This window comes from Cygnus olor, chromosome 3 (genome assembly GCF_009769625.2).
Source record: "Cygnus olor isolate bCygOlo1 chromosome 3, bCygOlo1.pri.v2, whole genome shotgun sequence".
Taxonomy (NCBI): domain Eukaryota; kingdom Metazoa; phylum Chordata; class Aves; order Anseriformes; family Anatidae; genus Cygnus; species Cygnus olor.
The window spans coordinates 64,050,766-64,064,071 of record NC_049171.1 but is presented as its reverse complement, the minus strand read 5'-3'; the positions used below and the strand labels follow the sequence as shown (position 1 = coordinate 64,064,071).

The 13,306-nt window shown below is 42.7% G+C and overlaps 1 long non-coding RNA gene across 1 annotated transcript; it reads left to right on the top strand.

The window, feature by feature from the left end:
* The first annotated feature begins 481 nt into the window (after window positions 1-481).
* Window positions 482-10,941, top strand: LOC121068470. Its single transcript, XR_005818902.1, has 2 exons — window positions 482-790; window positions 10,753-10,941. It is a non-coding gene; the product is annotated as an uncharacterized LOC121068470 (long non-coding RNA).
* Window positions 10,942-13,306: the final 2,365 nt, after the last annotated feature.

Here is a 13,306-nt window from a genome sequence, read left to right as displayed (position 1 = left end):
TTCTTTTGCACCTGGTTTATGCTGATGTCTGGGATTCTATTGATAGAGGAGACTTGGCTGTCAGTAATTTTGAAGGTGATACCAGGGACTGAGGATAAGGGGAGAGTTGCTACTAAGGCTGTTGATTTGCATGCACAGAAGTCCTCTGGGAAGGTGAAGGAAAGCTCAGGAGACTGTATGGCCTCTGGGGCGAACCCGAATCTGTCACCTTGGTGGGGAATCAAGTGATCAGTTGGGTGACTAGACAGGTTGTGCCATCTTGATGGATAACGTTTATGCCTGTGGAAAAAAAAAAAAAAAAAAAAAAAAAAAAAAAAGCTCTCCCCTATAGCACACAGTGCTACTTAAAGGCAGCTAGATTTTGCAATTCTTGCTCATGCTGATGACATCAATGGGATTACTTAAGTGAGCGGGTGTTTATTAACATGAATAAGGGCTGTGCTATGTAGCATTAAATGCACCCCGGTTGGGCTGGGGGTTGGGGAGTTCATGCTTGTGACTAATGCATGGAGCTTGCTAAGAGCTGGGAGTGCCAGAAAAGGAGCTCCCAGCTCCTGGGGGAGAGGGTTTACTTTCTGTGCATTAATTGTACTTGCTTTGAACGTTGTGAAGTAAAAAACAAGCTCTGCAGCATGCCCTCCAAAGGCTTCCTACCTCAGGAAGAGCTGTGGGAGGTTTTGTGTGTGAGTGCTCCATAAGAAGAAAAGGCTGAGAGGATGGAAAAAATGTGTCTTTGTACCAAACTCCCACAGAGAGAAATTTCAGGGGGGTTGATCCTACAAAGCTGGAGGTATGTGCTTAACTTTACACACCCAGAGAGGCCCCATCGACTAAACTTATTTAAAATCATTGTATGGTCTATGCCTTAACTTGTATGCTCTTTCAGTCAAAGATTTTGTCTGCCTCTTTGGCCAAGATTTTGTTTCAGACAGTGCATCCTTCCAAGCACAACATTTGTGGCAGTGGAACGGGTAACCCTATTTCTATAGCGCAGGAAACCTGGTGGTTGTTTCCATGCTCTGGGGTTAGATAACCCTCCGCCATATGCTGGAAGCCAAACTTCCTCGCTCAGCATGCTTCCTGGCTCTACAGGAGACGTGAGCCAGTGGAGGGCTTGGGAGCACTTAACTCCTGTGCAGCTCTCCAGAGTGCCTCGTATATGCTGGTGGAAATCCTGTAACAGAACTATCTTGTTGTAATTCAGAGTATTTGGCTCCTAATTGTGCATGATTTTGATGAGCAGCTGGTGAAAAAAGCTTCCTTGAACTGAGTTTTGCTTTGACTTTCTGAGGTTCTCAGGTGTGTACAAAACATATTAATGGCAACCAAAACCAGATCTGTACTTTTGTGGAGCAAATATATCTCTCCTTATGCTACACATGGCTTCAGCTAAATCTATACAGTTTTATTCTCATGACTTTCCTTGTCAGAAATTCACTTAAAATCTATTTGTTTCCGTCTCACCAAATATAATATTGTGATAACGGCTGCTATCATAACTCTCAGTGTTGCAAACTCAGTGTCACAGAAAGCTTAAATTTTCTAATGATTGTAGAGCAGACTGAAGCATTAGGATGAGAAATGATACAAAAATAATCCCACAAAAATATCCGCTATGTTACACAGACTAGACACAGAAAAATTCAGCACCCACACTGAGAAGCAAGCTACTTGCTGACAGGCGCAGGTGAGAGGGAGCATACAATTGCACAGGCTTATAGAGCTCTGGCAGTCTGACTGGGCAAATTGGATTTTATTGTTTGAATGAAAAAAAACATTTTCTCTCAGTTACCTTGGGCTGCTGAGCTGAAAGCTGGGTTTGTTAAAGTCAATGGAGGGAAAATCATGAAGCACTTTCCTGTTGCTTCACAGGTGCAATTTTTCATGGTTGTCTTTTGGCTCAAGCTTAGTGATGGTTTGCTGGCAGCTGGCAATAAGGTGCAGGAAAAAATGCAGGCTTTGGAGTGTTTGTTTACATCAGCATACAAATCTGGAGGCCATTCAGGGAAGCCTGGAGGGGGTCAGCTCCAGGCTACAAACACCCAGGCCAGAGGAAGGATCGGAACAAAGGGCAAAGCTCAGTTTCTCAAATGTCAGGGACAGGACAGTGGTCTTTTTAAAGTGCAAGCTGATCACTGCAAGAGGGGGGAACGATAATAAACACAACAATAACAAAAACTAGAAATGCTAGAAGGATCTCTTCTTATACAAGGTTATATTCCTATTACATTGTTTTTTATGATGTCCCTGTTCAGATATCAGTCCCGTTCAGAAACAATGAAATTGTAGCAGGTCCTAAGCACCCAAACTTGCAAAGAGGAATTCTAGGAAAGAGCTGCATGTAGACGGCTGGCTGCTTCTGAGAATGTGTACAGGTACAAGGTTTGAAACCAACCTCTAATTTGGGGCGAGTTGCTTTTTGGAAGCTTTAGGTGTATTCAGAGTTCCTGATAGAGAAATTAACAGTTGAAAAGGAAGTAAACATCCAAGCCTTTCTTTAGAATATTTCACTTGATTTCTGGTACATTCATATCTGCTGCACTATAGTGAGACAAGTGAGATAAATTAGTCAGGACATACAAGATAATATATACTGTAATATTTTTTATGCTGGAGGGAGATGGTGTCCATGGTAGACATGGTGATTTGGGGAAACTGTCTAAGAACAGTTAATGGGCTATAGATCCAGTACACTTGTATGATATAGAAAACTCCATTTTATCAGAAGGCTGATCTTTGTGTTCTCCCTCTGGCTTGGACTAACGTTCCTAGGAGGACCTGGCACAGAGCTTGCAACAATAATTAGTGATACTATTGCAATCCCATCAAGTCAAACTGGTTCATCAGTGCATAACTTAGTTTGGCAATGCTGTCACCAGGCAAGTGTACTGTCGTCATCAGATAGGGTGAATCAGATCTGATCTGACAGAGGACAGAGAATGTACCCTCTTGAATAATTTTAAACCTCAGTCAGTTTATACTGCTGAGGAACAGCCTGCAGGAGGAAATCCTTCAGACAGGAAACTCCCAGCACTGTTGAATGCGCATGAATTACCAAGGATGTCCAAGAGGGTGGATGAACCAAGGGGCAAAGGACAAAAGCCGATCCATGAAGATGTTTGTCTTTGGAATTCAAATAAATTTGGGAGAAAAAACAACAACAACAAAACCCACCACCACCACCACCACCACCAAAACAAAAAAAACAAAACAAAACAACAACAACAAAAACCACAAAACCACCAACAAATAAGAAAAAATATGTTCATGCATCTCCTCATTTTTTTGCACACATGGGGTAACATGTATTATCTGTGTTCTTGGTGACTTAATACATAAACCACTAGGTTTGCTTCTCTCCTAAAACTCTGGAAAAAGTGAAACGCTAGGAACTCTGTTTGAACCCCAGGAATAGGTAGGTTTTTTTTCTGTGGGTCTTACCCTTGAGGAAACAGTGCTAGGGGGAGGATCTAATTCTTTGCTAACCCCTGAGACAGGTAAAGTGTCTGGACTCTTGCTTACCCCCCAAAGGCTGAAGACATGCAAGGGTTCTGTACTGCAGCTTACTTGATCTCTCATGTGGCTGACAAGGTGCACTGTGCCAGATGTTGCAACAGCAGCTCCAGACATGATGAGACCGATGTGCACACTAGATACACTCGACTTAAAACAATTATATGTAGCTGCTGATCTCCTCCGGGGAGTGAGATACTTGTCATCACAGGAAAACCTCTCCCAAGGGGCTAGGTCTCCGCTAATGCTTGCAGCCTTTGGAGAGAATGAGGGAGTGCATGCATGTGCACAAGAAAGAGATCATGCTTGTTTTAGCAAGGGTTTCCAGGATAAATAGCCTCTGGATAGCTAGTAAGTATTGAGCTAGATTTTGCCTTTCAGAGCAGAGAGTGTGAGAAGAAGGTGAGAGAGGCTCAGTAGTGTAGGCAATGCATTGATGAATCCCTGTAGTCTCTCAGTGGAAGTGAAAGGAGCCCCTGCTCAGACAGCAGCCCGTCGTCACAAGCTTGACAAGTGCAACTTTCTGTTGAATAAACATGAGGGAAAGGAGGATGTAAAACTGGACTGTGATATTTTTAAAGACTTTCAGAAAGCACTATATTTGCTTGGTAAACTCATGGAAATTGGTAATTATACAGAAACTCAAGGCAAATGGTTCAATTAGGTGTAGTAAAAACAAAAAGGACATAATAGGACTTTTGTGGGGCTGAGGCTGTTTGAACACCCAAGAGCTTAATGGGGGGGGCACTCAGCCACTTTAGGGAACCGTACCCCAGTACAATGGGCAAACATGGGACACATGAGGTATACTAAAACGAGAATGAGAATTTGAGAATTGAGATACAGTAACACCTGGGAATTGTACAGGAATGAGGGTGCTGGCTCAAATGTGACATGACTGCAGTGAGATGGGTCATGCAGAGCTGTGCTACAGAATACAGGAACCAAAAGAAGCCTCCAATTAGTCTCAGGTGCAGAATATGATGTGGAGTTGTGCAACTGTTCAAATCTGGGGAAATTATGGAAATTTGGAAAATGGACTGCTGAAGTTTGAGCAATAATCTCTGGATAGCTAGGGCAGTGGATGATCTAGGAGCTGTCTGGATTTCTTTGCTGTTGTGTCATAAATGTCAGGAAAGAAGACTTTTATGTGAACAGATTGAGCAAATAGTTTGTAGGCAAATAGTTTGCTGTGGTAAAGTGGCCCTGCAGAACTGGAAGCAGAGCACATAATAAATTGTATATTGCAATAGTGTTCTAGCAAAGGGTGGAAAAAAGAAAAAGCAGCCACCAGCTGAGTCTGGTTTTAAAGTCCAGGTTTAGAGATGAATTTTAGATTTCAGCTACCAAAGCTCTCACAAATTATGGATTCTTACTTGTTTGTGCAATAATTTTGATCCATACCAACATTTTACTTCTGTTGAAAAAGAGAACTATGACACTCCCAAAAAGAAAAAGTGAGCCAGAAGATTTTGTAACTGATCATCTACAAGGAAACTGCAAAGTTCAAACAGATGAAAATGTCTCCCTTGAAAGTAGGAAGTGGCCTTGTCCTTCAGCCTCCCTCATCATCCTGATTTAAAAAACCTCAGTGACAGCAAATTTGATGCGGTTACTTAGTTATTTCCCTTCACATGAATGACTGCCTAAGATGCAGGCAGGGTAAAGATCATTGACAAAGGAGAGGTGATATTTGCTGCATGAAAGGATCTGTGTAAGACAAGAGAAGCCCATGTGCAGCCGTATCTCATGGGATCATCAATGGATCATGGTTTTGTTCTGTTTTGTTGTGTTTTGATGTGTGTAAGCCTTTGCTTGAGGCAAAGGCATGCAATCAATATTTGCTGTCAGCAGCCAACTACTTTACAAAATGGTTGGAAGTTTGTCCAGGAAGGAGACAAGAAGCTATGACAGTAATAAAATTCTTGACCACTTCTGGTAAAATCACGTAAAGAGATGGTTTTGAACCTTAAATTCTTCAGTGAGTTTATGAGAACCGAGGGATCAGCCGAATCCAGTCACCCTGGCATTCCACAAGATAAGGGTCAAGTACTGCACCTCTGGGACTGGGCATATGCGTTTCTTCTCATGGGTTACGTGGCTCTCCTGATAATTTCTTCTTTCCTTGTAAGTGAAGCAGGGCTTTGCGCCCTCTTTGTAAATAAATCAGTCAACGCCCAAGAAGCACAACTTGTGCCAGCCTGCTGTCCCCATGGAAGCAATCTGCAAGGCCCAAACTCTAACAGCTCAGGCCAAAATAGAGCCTGGGATGGTGGCAGGCAGGTTGACTTGCTAGATCCTGATAAATAAGAAATAACGCCCTTCCTTGAGTGTACTCCCCAAGGTCCCTTCCCCTAGATGGAAAAGATTTTCCCCAGCCAAATAAATACCCCCTGAAATAAAAGTACGTGGTGTTCCCTGATCAACACTGCAGCCTACTGGCCATTTCCCTCTAATAAACTCATTGAATCTGAAGCAAAATTCACTGTCTTCAGCAGGAACCGGATCAGGTCCTCGCAGACATGCTTGGATTATAAACAACGTGTCTTTACCAGCAGAGTCATAATACCCGCTGAGGGTGGCTTAAATATGTTTGACTTGTTGTGGCAGATCCAATATATCTTCATGGAGAATTTGCAGTTACTATAGCAAAATAAGTCATTTAAGCTGCCTTAGTTATATCTTGGAATTTCCTTTGATTTATTCATGGTTGGAGGATTTACAATTCAGAGTTTTGGCAGCTTGTCAACAGTTGTGTTTTTGAAGGAAAAGATGCATTCCACAACCTTTAAATAGTCTGAGAGCGTCTTGTCAGATGTGTTTCTAACATCTGACCAAATTCCTTATGCTTATAGTTAACTTAACAACATTTTCTTGCAATTATTTCCACTTTCTAGACTCTACTCTTATTATTTTTTTTATTTTCTCTTACAGCTTGGATTAAAAAAAAAAGACATTTGTAAACTATAAATACAAGACTATATGTTGAAAAAATAATAATTTTTAGAATACAACCTCTAAGATAAACTACTCTCTAACTTAATCATTCATTATCACTAATTTTGTTTTAGACTCAGCACATCTTCTTCAGGTAAAATATTGCCCTTCTTGTAATCCATTGGTGGTGTATTCATCAAATACTTGCATAAACATAAAAAATTAATGTGGAGCACAACGTTATTTTCAATGGAAATGATTGCATTCCTGAAATTTGTCCCAGGTTAAACATAGATGTTCTTCCTGACCAGAAAACATATATCAAAATTGTTTCAGCAGTGATTAAATTCATATCTCCCCCCACCCCTCCAAATCCCCCCGGAATTAATTTAGGATTGCTGTCTTGATTTTATTATATTATTTATCATTAATTGATGTGCAAATTCAGAATTTAAATATGCTTCAGTTCCTTTGCTTGCTTCTTGAAATGTAACTTCACCTTGATTTATTTTTGGAAAAAGGAAAAAAAAAAGAACCTAATAACAATATTTTGAAGGGTCTGGAGATTCTAGCTCTGTGCTAGGGAATTGTGAAGGAACTCGGTCAGAACAGCATCCTAAATCTCTGAAACACCACTTTGAAAAGCATGTTTTTCCAAAGTAGGACTGCCCTGATACAGCCAAGCACTTAACTGCGCATTTAACTTTAAGCACCTGCCCAAGTGCCTCACCGAGCCAGCTCCTTTGTCAGCTGAAGGGTGCAGGAAGGAGCTGCGGGACTATCTGGCATTATTTCTGAGTGAAGGTTTCGTGCACGGTGGTGGTGGAGGAGAGCTGTGGGAGGAATCTGAACTGATTTCAACCTCCCAGCCTGAAAATAATGAGGAATGTGATCTGAAGTTGCGCTGCTCCTTTCCCCTCCTAAGGAAAGGGAGAGCAGCCGGTTGCTCATGTGCTCGCCTCACTGGCCAGCCAACAGCTCTGCTCCAGCCCCAGCAAGGCCTTGCTCCCCTTCTCCTGCATCAACCACAACTATAGGTGCTCCACTTCATTTATTCATTACATATTTTCTTTCCAGTAATTCAACCGTTTATTGATTTATTTATTTTTTCAGTACAGACAACAAAGGCATTGTAATAGGGAGGCAACCTTTGGCCTTGAAAACACAGAGAGGCAAAATAGGCAGTTGGTATCACTGGAAATCACCCTGTAATTACAATCCAAGACACTTGTTATGATTGGGTTTTGGCTTGCAGGAGCTAGCATAACCCCCCCAGGCTAAAAGATAAAGGTCTGCTGACGTTAAATTAGGGTTGTGAATTAATGCAATGAATGACTTTTAATAATACCCTTTCAGAGGTGGCTCGGTGTTGTTAGCAGTAAGTTCTGACTGGATTTGCTGTGTGGGCCTGAGGGACTGGGGCATGCACCATCAGGGAAAGTAAATGGCAGTGGGGGTGCCCTTGGTTTTCTAGAAAATCCCCATGTCCTGTGTGTGGCTCCTGTCAGTTCCTTCATTGCTTATAACACCAAAAGGTCAGAACCCATCAATTTTATTTCCAGAGATGTGAGCAGAGCAACTTCAGGTGGTGTTACATTGTTAGGTCAGGCCTTAGTAAGACATATTTCTGAATCCTGAGGGTGTTCCTATCTCATCTCTTCAACAACCAGGGATGAAACTGTGATGGTCAGCAGCTGTGAAGATGTTTCTGGGCCAAATGCAGCAGCCATATTTTCTCTAAGAGTCTTCTTCAAAAATGGCACTTACTTCTGCTCAAACCCCAAAGGGCTGCAAGGGCAAAATTATGACGGAAAGCAAAGAAAGCAGAAGCAAAGAGCAGTGAAGAGGGAAGGGTAGGGTAAAGCAGCATATAGCCTCTTCTGGGTGTGCTCTGGGCCACTTTTAATTGTTTGGCACTTGGCTTAAACTTACATATTCCCCAGGCAGTCAGCACAAGAAGTGGCTGGATGCCTTCCTTTACGAAGTGAGCACAGCCTTTGTGGCTGCAGTAGTGGAGGAAGGAAAAGTATAGCCCAGACTGAAGTAGTGGATGGAAAAACCCTCAGACATCCTCATTGTACTGATTAGTATCTTGAGTCATTGCCTTTGGGGGAGGTGAGAGTTTCCTCAGTACAGCTGAGTTAGACGAGTTCCTTTAATGAGGTTAGATACAAGAGGCATTGCGCAGTATGATGGATTTCCCTGGGAAAAAAAAAAAAAAAAAAAAAGAAATAAAGATGTCTTCTTTTTAATGCCGAGGGTCAAGGTCTAACTGGGCGTCATCAGCATCAAAACAATAGGCTTTGTGAGCTGCCAAAGCTGCCCTAGATACCCAACTGAAGGCAGCTGGAAGTGATGGATGGAGCGGTGATGCCACGTGGCTGCTCCATGCCCCAAAGATCTGCCTCGGGCTGAGGGTCTGTCACCACAGAGGGGTCCCCATCCTGCCCGTTGGAGGCTGTCCCTGCCCCAGCTGCCAGGCAGCCGGCGGCGGTGGCACAGCAAAGGCCAACGCACGGGCGGTAACGCTAATGCAATGTGAAACCTCCCCCAGACAGCCAGGCGGGAGGGCGGAGGGGAATGAGGGCATGGGCGAAAAAGGGAAAGAAATTGGGCTGTCTCTTTATCTCCTTTCAACAGACCTTTGTTACACAATGTGCATATTTGTGCTGCTTTATATAGCACGCGTTAGGTTTTCCTGCTTCCTGCGTGCACTGTCAGGACATGGCATGAAGACAAAGTGTGAGTCTGCTGCGCTTGAGGAGTTAAACTTGCTGAAGGGAAAGGGAAGGTCTGACCTGCATGAACCTCATGACTGCTAATCTCTGTCCTGTGGCTAGCGTGAACCCCCCCAAATCTGCCCGTTCCTGTTTGGAAGCAGCTGGTGCCCTGCTTCGGTCCCACTGGGCTTTGCAAGTTTCAACACACAAGAGGTTGCGGTTTGCTCTGAATAACACAATCTGAGCTCAGAAAGCAAAGCTGTCGCCGTTGCAGTTAGACCTGCTGAGCACCTTCAGCTACCAACTGGGCAAGCAGCTTGTCACACACTTCACGTGGCCCATGCGGAGGGCTGACCTCTCACTGAAATGCCGCCTGTCAGTCTGCTGCTCTGGAAATCTGTTACCATTTCTTAAATGCTCAGTAAAAGCTGTGGAGCAGGGAAAGATCAGAGAACTCACTTTGCATAGAGTGACCTGGTAGTACTGAAGCTGTTTTTTGTTTGTTTGTTTTTCCATTTATTTCTTTCGTTCTTCTCTAAGAATCATAGCTCAGTCTCAATAATTTTTTTCTAATAGTTTGGAGTAAGTTTAGGAACTTGAGATTCCCTTCATTACCACCTTTTCTTTCTTGAAAGTGCCAGACTGGATTTTGCACAAAAGGCATATTAATGGACGGAGAGCTGTAGTAGCTATAAATAACAGCAGCAAAAGCTGCAGCCAGCACCCTTCTGCAGGGAAACAGTGAATCCAGTCACCAGTGTCTGTCTAACCCAAACCAAGGGGCTCTCAGGAGCCCTGCTCCTGCTCCTGCTCCTGCTCCTGCTCCTGCTCCTGCTCCTGCTTCTGCTCCTGCTCCTGCCTGCAAGAGAGCTTGAGCTGGCAGTGATGTCTTGGTGGTAACAGGCCTAGGTGAAGCTGCCAAGGGCCTTAGCTAAAGAGCTGAGACCCAAATTTAGTTTTGGATCTTTTGGGAACAAAGGGTAAAGTGTCTGGATTTGGGGTTCTTGGTAGATGTAAGACACAGATGAAGTTCAAGGTTATAATAAAATTTTTGACAGCGTGCGGGGAAGTTGGTCCTGGGGTACCAAGTATGGATGAACCTCAGCTTCCTGTAAAAACACCGCTAAGCTATGTTAGTTTTTTCTTGGTGAAATGAACATTTCTCTGGTCCCTTTAATGCATTTATTGCCCATACTACCTTTCAAGATAATAGCTATGAATGCCTCCTTTGTTGTAAGATGCACACTGCCCTGTGTGTGTGGGAGGTGGGTGTTACGCTAGGCATCATACAGCAGTATTCTGGTATTTTAATAAATGAGCTTCTACTGGAGGTGACATTACTTGAGTGTAAAACCAGGCATATCTGTCTCCTTAGCAAGATACAGGGTATTTTGTGGGGGTGTGAAGTAATTTTCTTTGAATAATTGAATTAAGTAATTATGCGTTATATAAATGTATAAGGCTCCAATTGCCCATAGTATCTGTGTACCATTCACAGAACTCAACGCAATATTTTCTTCTGATTACATGAACACTCTATTCTGAATACGCCAAACAACCTTCCTTTCTGTTTTTTTTATAGCTCCCTGACAACTACTTCTGCAACACCCATGAGATGTGAAGAACAACCAGTGACCTCCTACAGGGAACAATCTGCCACCAGAAGAGCTGTGCATTTAAGGGACTTTTTTTGGCTCTGTTGCCAACTCATGCCCTCATTCTAAGACACACACACAAAAAAACCACCATAAAATAAAATAATTTTTAAAAGTGTTTCTTGGTGAAGCAAAATCTCAGAACTTTTAATGTGTTCAAAAGATTTTCATTTGGGTACTTGTAGATGAAATAAAGGCTATAGTCACAAAAGCTGCTGTGGGAGGATATATTACCAAGTATCCTGGAGCATGCATAGGGACAGGAAAGCTAGTTAAGCTTCCATCTCTGAAGAAATCTGAGTGTATGTGCCACACAGGACAATGTTCTCACTAGTCCCTTGCAAGCTGGTTGTGTTTATGCAAGGTTTGGAGCATTGCTCCTTGATCTCTTCTGATGAGACAACCACTTTGTGTGCAGCATTTTGCATTCACTGCAACACAATCTAGAAACCAAACTTCCACTTCCCAGCCACGAGTCATTTTCACACTTGTCTTCTGCTTCAGCAAATGGTAGAAGCATTTTATTCCAAGTAGACTGGCTTCAGTTGGAGTATCTAAGGTGACTCACCTGACTTCAGAGTGACCTGACAGTGCTTTGTAGGACATTCATCTCTAAGATGGAAGAACTAGGCTCAGATCTTCCCCTAAAAGAAGCATCAGAGCTTTGAATGGGCCCGCAGTGCTCCCCAGCAGTATCTGAGCCTCTAGGCACCTATGCATCTTAGGTGGCTCCTTTCAAGCCCTCCTCTTGCATCTGCTCCTTGTCGGTGCAGAGAGCAAGACTGTGAACAATTCCCAGGGGATGGGAACACTCACCTGAGAAGTGCAGGGGCACAATTCTGTGTGAAGGGCTTAAGCATAACACAGTCGTACTCTCCAAGCTTTCAGTCACCAGAGTAACTGTGGGGTATGAATTTGTCATGGATCACCTGGACAACACTGTCCATGGTGGTGGACATATGTGGCTGAGGTGGCAGCTGGGGTGCTACTCTATCTTTCTAATTCCTGCTTTCTTACTACAGGATAGTATTTGGGTTAAGCAAAGCTGGCTAGTTTTGTTTGAGGACTCTTCAGATAAACTCTGGGAAACCAGGCAAGAACAGTGTTTGAGGTTATTGAGAAAGATGAAAAATTGTCTGATATCAGCATGTTGATGATGGGAAGCCCCATACTTTTCTTTTCTTCACCTCCTTCTTATGTGGAACAAGAGCAATAAGCATGAAATACAAGTTTCCTATACCAACCAATATTCACCAATATTTACTGCTCTCTGGACTAGAGAAATAGTAAAGGTTTAGCACTGAATAAACCATCTTGTTTCATCCTCAACTTCTCTTTTTGACATTCTTTTTATTTTGGTGTTCTTCATCTAAAAGCACTGAATTCTTCCAAGATCCTCTGCAGATTTCCAAGATGTAGAGTTTTGCCTTGGGCTTCAGTGATCCCACTTGTGCCAACATTTAGATTTTTATCTCAGTTGCAGCTCTGAGTCACAGAACTGTGTTTCTTCCTTCCTTTTCCCCCCCCTTTTCTCCTTTTTAGAAACATCAGAAAAATGTTTCAGTTCCCTCTCTCTAAAAATGTTTTGGCAATCTTAATAACTGGCAATTAATGGAGCTGTTTCAGTGTCTATAATGGGAAGCTAACATTCATCAGTTTTGTTTATGATTTTGAAGTAAGTACGTTCTGATTTGCAATGCCGTTTGCTCCTGGCTTTGTCTTTTGGCAAGATATTTGAAAATCATAATGTCCCTGGTGCTGACCATCCAAGAACAGTGCATTTTCATCCCTTCAGGTGGCTCTGCTGAAACCAAATGTCACCAGGCTGCCTTATAAAGTCTGTGAAATGTGGAATAAACCAGTCGGTAGCCTGGGGAAGTACCCCTTTCTGGGTGGCTTTGTGTTCCTTGGCAATTTTATATGCCTGCATACATTATCCTTGTAAGTGTGATCTGATGTGTAGGTGGTCCCTATTTCTGACACATTACATTTATCTGCATCTCTGGAACAGATTAAAAAGTCAAGCCTTTTTTACAGTCAGAATATTGCTGCAAATGTGATGTATTCTGGAGACTGCATTCTGCATCTTGAGCATTCAGTTAATCAGAGCTGTAACTCCAGCTGGCTGCATTTTGCCAGTGAAACAAAATGGAACTATATAGGGAGAACACGTGAAGACATGCAGTAAATTTTTATGATCCCAAGGATGGAATGACCACATCGCTAAAGATTCATGAACAGAGAGTTATGAATGGCTTAACCACGTAAGCAGCAATTAAAACTTTATAGCATTTCACATTGTCATGTTTGTTTGTGCCCTATGTGTAATTTTTAGCTCCTATTTACACCGGCACTGGTGGAACTGAGGACAACACCTGTCCCCAGTTGGTCACCCCAGGACCATAATTTCATTTTGTTGTTTCTTTTTTTTTTTTGTTCCTACATCTTTCTTGAAGTTTCTCAGAGTTTTTCCCCCCCTTT